Source organism: Oryx dammah, unplaced genomic scaffold, assembly GCF_014754425.2.
Source record: "Oryx dammah isolate SB20612 unplaced genomic scaffold, SCBI_Odam_1.1 HiC_scaffold_2, whole genome shotgun sequence".
Taxonomy (NCBI): domain Eukaryota; kingdom Metazoa; phylum Chordata; class Mammalia; order Artiodactyla; family Bovidae; genus Oryx; species Oryx dammah.
Window position 1 is genome coordinate 191,885,652 of NW_024070186.1, and position 6,383 is coordinate 191,892,034.

Below are 6,383 nucleotides of genomic sequence, written 5' to 3' on the forward strand. Positions count from 1 at the left end.
CCCGAGACCCTGGCCCCGGCGGGGCGGTGGCGAAGGCCGCCGGCCCGGCCCCGAGGGGGCGCTGGAGGGCGACGGAAGGGGGGCGCCCCCGGGCCCCCAGCGGGAGGCCCCCCGAGCCCGGCTCACCTGGGGCGTTTTTCGGGCGCGCCGGGGGTGGGGCTGGCGGGGTGGGGCAGGGGTCGCAGTCGCCGACTCCGCGCAGCCCCTGCTGGACCCTGGGCAGGGAGCCGGCGGCCGTTTGGTCTGGCGAGTGCCGGGCCCGCGCCGCTTTGCGACCGCCCTCCTGCGGGGCGCTGAGCGCACGGAGCCGCCGCGACCACCTGCCCGAGCCCCGACCCCGCGCGATCCGGGCCCACGGCCGCGGGGCGGGTACGAGGCGTGCGGGCGGTTGGCGGCCGCACACCCCTCTTCGCTGCGCCCCAGCCGGATTCAGAGGCCGAGTCAGCCGGGAACAGCGTTTCACGTTGGGGGGCACCGGAGCCGGGAGAAGGCAGCAGTGACCCCCTGTGTCGCTGCACCCGTCAGAGTCCTGCACAGTGGCCGCTCCGCACCTCACCCCCGGTGGCCAGGGGCCCCAATGGCCCCCACCTGCCCCAGCTGTGCCAGCTTGGGCCACGACAGGAAAAGTCTGGGAGCCCAGTTCTGTATCCCCCCGCACCGCTTCAGCGAAACAGCCCCAGAAACTTCCTGTGGTTCAGACACATCGGTTTGGGTGCAAAAACTTGGAAACTGTGGGTACACTTACAAGGAAAAGCATGGTCCCCGGCTTACAGGGATGCTAAAACCCCAAAGTCAATTCTCTTTTATTTCTATCTTCGCAGAAACCTGGCAAAAAGCACAAGTTTTATGATCGTCATCTTTAATTGATTACACACACGTGTGAGTTTGAGTTTCCAGTAGGAATACAGTTCTTTTACTCTCTCCCACTTCATTTAACGTGTAATTAGTTAAAACAAATCCCCAAATTCCTTAATCTTGAAAATTATATGTAAATAAAATCTGTAGGGAATACAAAATAAAACATGTAAGTGGGATATAATTGCTTTTCAACTAAGTTCGAAAGTTTTAACGCTGATCGTTGGAGTGAACTCTGCATTTTTGAATGAAGGGACTGGAAATGAAAGTCCCCAGGATTTGGAGAACACACGCGCCCCCAAGTCTGGTACTGGCGACCACGAGCGTCAGTTTCGACAACGCAGGACTCCCGAGGTCTGCAAGAGGGGGCGGGGGGGGGGGTCCCTGGGCGTCTCGGCCGCAGCTTTGAGCAGCGGCAAGGGCAGGAAGCAGGTGGGTGGGAGCGCGCGGGCTCCGGGAGCCTCGGCCCCAGATGCAGTGACGCCGCGCCAGGCTGGGCACTGTCGACCCCGGGGCGCCGGAGCCCGCGCGCGGTCGGCCGGCGTCCGCGCTGCAGCTCCGACCGCGCCGCCCGGTAGAGGGCAGCGGCGCCCCGACACTCGCGTCCTCGGGTCCCTGCGCACGTGCCCACCCGCGCGCCCCGCGCCTGGCCACGCCCTGTCCCAGAGCCAGGCCCCTGGCGGGAAACGGCATGGCCACCTCTGGCGACTCCTGTCCCGACGAAATGCCACATCTAAAGATTTCTCGTATCCCACACTTGAGGATACGTCTGCCTTTTCCTCCCATTTGTGCGGTGGCAGACAGACGAGACCTCGGAATTGCCCTAAAGGTGACTAGACAAATAAAATGTGCAGAGGTTTAAAAAAAAAAAAAAAAAAATCCCTCCGGTGGGGAAGGCTCAAGGAAGGATCAGGGAAATGGTTTGGATTTGGTGCAGATGTTCTCAATCTAATTATCGTGTCGATCCCCAGGGTTTGAACCAAAATAAAGTGAAATATATATGACCTGTGTAATACTCCAGAAATACATCTGGTTGGAATTCAGGATTCTGAATCCACGGCAATATTTCAGAAATAAATTTGGATGGGTATTAAATACCCTGGTCACATTTCTGGTAATATTTACGTTATTTACATGTTAACTGGACTTAGGCAAACACACACACACACACACTACATTGACTAGCCCAGATGTTAAGCTCTATTTAAAATAAAATTTAGATTTCTTCTACCAACGTTTTAAGTTACACAAGGCTAATTGCTCTTTGGGGTGGGAGGGGGAGTTTAGAATAACTTTGCCAGTACCACAAAATGTTACCATTTTAAAGGAAAAGCACTACAGATATGTCACTGATCAAAAATTAGCTGACTTAAAGCATCAGCAGAGACCTGAAAAAACTTTTTAAAGAACATTTTACTTTTCTTGAGTATAGACAGAATAAGAACAACTTATAGCTAATTTAAAAGGTTAATTTCTTCCTTTATTTTTTTAGATTGACTTTCAACCTCCACATAGTAGATCATGCTGCTGCTGCTGCTAAGTCGCTTAAGTCGTGAGGACCTGCTAACATCCAAATATAGTAGATCTGTATAAACTGTGTACTATATAAAATATTCGGAAAGTAGAAAGGTTTTAGGGCCAGAAGTGTATTAGCATCTACAAGAATAATGGCTATAAGCACCTAGAACAGTGTGAGAACAATGACAGGCTGGCAAGATAACTGGCCCAGGAAACAAGAAGCATCTTGACTTGAAAATGGTATTACTTAGAATGAAGCACAAGAAAAACAACCCAGAGACACTGATATTCAGGCTCTCCCTTTAGGGAAAGAAAACTCCCAGTTCCCGAGTATATGACTGATTCACCATCTCAATCTTTCAAAAAATCAAGCCCCAAGTAATCAGATGGGAGGACTGACCAAAATGATGTTTGTTCCTGAAAACTTTAAACAACTACCGTTTCGTACCATATCAGAAAAAGAAATATGACTCCTGAATGCCTAAATTTCTTTTCTGACCCATTTTATCTTGCCTCAGAAAAATTCAGGGGCCGTAATGGGGTTGTGATAATACTAATGAATGTAACTTACAGAACATTATAAAGCACTTTCAGAAGTTCACACTTTCCTACCCTCCTGGCATTGGCGGACCCTCTTGTCTCCCGACAGCTACATATACTTGATTAAATCAATTAAGGTGAAAATTGGCAAATTCTCTAAAATGCCATATGGGTTGATTATTACTAAATTGGTCCTCCTTTGATAGCCCCAATAAAGGAAAATATATTACCCTGTTTCCTAAAGATTCTAATTTAGTAATCGTTCTGATATAGTTAACCTAATTCCTTCAAGGAATTAAACATCAAGAATTTCTTCCAAACTGAAAAATACAATGTAGGCCATTATTAAAAAAAAAAAAAAAAAGCCATCCTCTTTACTCCTCACAAGAGTCCCTATCTTCTAAGATCTTATTTATAACAAACTCTTAAAATTAAGTTTCACCTACAAACTTTATCTCCAGAAAAAGTTGGAGAATAGGTTTTAACCCAACTCCAAGAATAATGAAAAAATTCAGAAATCTTGTGTCCCGTGGGATAGTTTTAAAAACAAAACTTAAGAGATTCAGTTCTAAAACCTTAATTCACTTTCTGAGTATTTTTGTGTTCAAATTAGAAATGGTTTTGAATAGTTTCCAACAAGAAATATTTCAGATAACCAAAGACAATACATAAGGCTAAATGTTTCCTTTATAATTGATTCATAAATAAACATAAAGACATAGCTACTTTTTGATGTCTAGTTAAAAAAACGCGTCATATTCCTAATAAGTCATATGAGAATCTCAGTTTTACAAATAGAGAAGCTAAAAATGATGTCTAGGTATTCATTCAAGTTGACTGAATCTGCAAATGTTTTAAATTTAAGAATATCTAAGTCCAGACAGCAGAGTTGAGACACTTTAACTTTGAAAAGGCCTTTTCCTTAAATCAAAAGATTATGAATAACAGAGGGAAATTACAGCATCTTCCTTTTCTCTGGCGACGGCCTTCCAGAACAATTTGGCATGGACTATTGGAATAAATGAAAGAAAGATTCCAGGTTCTTTTTTTTTTTTTGAAGCTCAAGAAACCACGCTACTTTTAATTGTTTTGTTTTTTCTAAATAACACTTTATGTTAATTATTTCTGAGTACACGATTCACTGTACTATGTAAATACCCACCAAATAAAAGTACACATTTTGCTACATGTAATTACATGCAGAGTACATAATTCATCTCTATACGCCAAATGTATGTGTAGTTGTATAATTGTACCAAGAATCTGCCAAACTTGTAAGAACAAACTATAATGATTTCTAAACAGTAGACTCTCATATTCACCACCCCCTCAGCCCCTCTCTCTGGTGACAGCATTGCTCAGTTCCAAGACCCTTTTTTGGAATCTTCAAAGACTTAATTTCTGGCTCACCACTTACGTCTGCTTTCCACTTCTGGACAGCATATGTCAATGTCGCTAGCTCTAGGTATCTTTCCACACCTCTAATGATTACACTGTGTTCTCTGCATGTCTCAAACAAAAAGGCTTGCTGTTGGATCTTTCAGATGGAGCTCCATCTTATGCTTACACAATACATTTAGCTTTTTCTGGTAGTTCAGATGGCAAAGAATCTGCCTATAGGGCAGGAGACCTGGGTTCAATCCCCGGGTCAGGAAGATCCTCTGGAGAATGGAATGGCTACCCAGTCCAGTGTTCTTGCTTGGAGAACTCCATGGACAGAGGAGCCTGGAGGGCTACAGTCCATGGATCAAAAAGAGTCAGACGTGACTGAATCACTAACACAATGGAATCAAGGGCTGACTACCTTGGGAATTTCAACCCCTTAAGAGGGATCCAGGACTCCTCATCCTCCCACAAGTTCCCAAACTCCATCTCACCAGCCACATGGCCCCTGTCTCAGTCTCTTTTTACCAAACTTATGTTCAAATATAAACTTTCTTAAAGTTCAGAGTTTATTAGAATATCACATCTCAATTCCCTTTTTGCCTCTTCTTCCTCATTAGAGGCCATATGTGTCATATTACATATTTCCTGTACGCTATTGAAATAAACGCCATCCTGTATGACTCTCAATGATATCACTGCTGAATCACTAGAAATTAATAGTGTATATCGTCAGTAGTCTGAAAGGCTTGATATATGTCAAGGACTATATAAATATTATTATTATCTTGTTTAATGCAAAGTTCATGTTCTGTGCTAAGGCCCTATATTAATTCCTTTTCTTTCCTCCTGGGAGACACGAACCCTATGCATTCTATTTATACCGATCTTTCCTTATTAATATTGCTTTTAAAATATCAGTTTGCCATCCAATATTTTAAACACACAACTATGTCCCTGGTGCCAGGACTTCTAGGGCAGAGACACGGTTTTTGAAATTCTATTCATGTCATGAAGCAAAATATTGTTTTGTTTCTCCGCAAGATCCTTGATGACACATCTCTGCAGTTGTACACTTCGAGTTGAATGAAGATTTGTTTTCGTGAAATGTAATTAGATTTTCTTTTGTCATAAGCGTTGTCAGACTGTATATTATTTTTTCCTGGGTAAGTGTGGTTTGTAAGATTTTGAAAGCTTGTTCCAGTGGAAAAGAGGGAATCTGATATATCTAGCAAAGAGTAAGAAAGTTTTTTCATTTGCTCATTCACATTAACATTCGATCTAGTGTCAGCTTTGAGAATCTGCATTAGGATATCTTTAGAGGTTTAGTAGCAGGATCTCATAGGATGTCAAAATTTTGTTTGTGTGTCAGATCGAGGGAAGAAGCCAGGAAAGTGGGCCTCTCATCTAGCAATGTTTTTTTCTTATGGGAATATTCACACACACATAATCTGGAAAGCATACATGTTAAATCAAAGAATAAAATGCAAATACTTTCATCCAAGAGATATTTCTGGTAACAAACAAACCAAAAACAACAAAGTGGAGCAACATGAAAGTCCAACAGTACACTTCCCTGGTGGCTCAGTGCAGGAGACCCTACTTGGATCCCTTGGTTGGGAAGATCCCCTGGAGAAGGGAATGGCTATCCATGCCAGTATTCTTGCCTGGAGAATCCCAGGAACTGAGGATCCTAGCAGGCTATAGTCCATGGGGCCTCAAACAGTTGAACATAACTCAGCAACACAGAAATTATTAAATAAATGGTGAAATATTGGGCAGCCACTAAAAATTATGTTTAGTAAAATATGTAGTGACATTGTGAAAGATTTATTATTTAAGAGGAAAGTAGGGTATACAGTGAGCTCAGTTACAAAGAATAGAATGTTCCATAGACACATAGACTGCCAAAACAACAGTGAGTGTCTCTGGACAATGAATTTATGAGTAAGTTTTCTTTTCTTTAATACTTCTCTATTTGATATAATTTCTACATGAACATATAGTACTTTTATAATGTAGGAAATATTAGGATGGTGAAATAAAGGATGGTGAAAAAGCCTGGTATATTGTCTTTCAACAGTAAC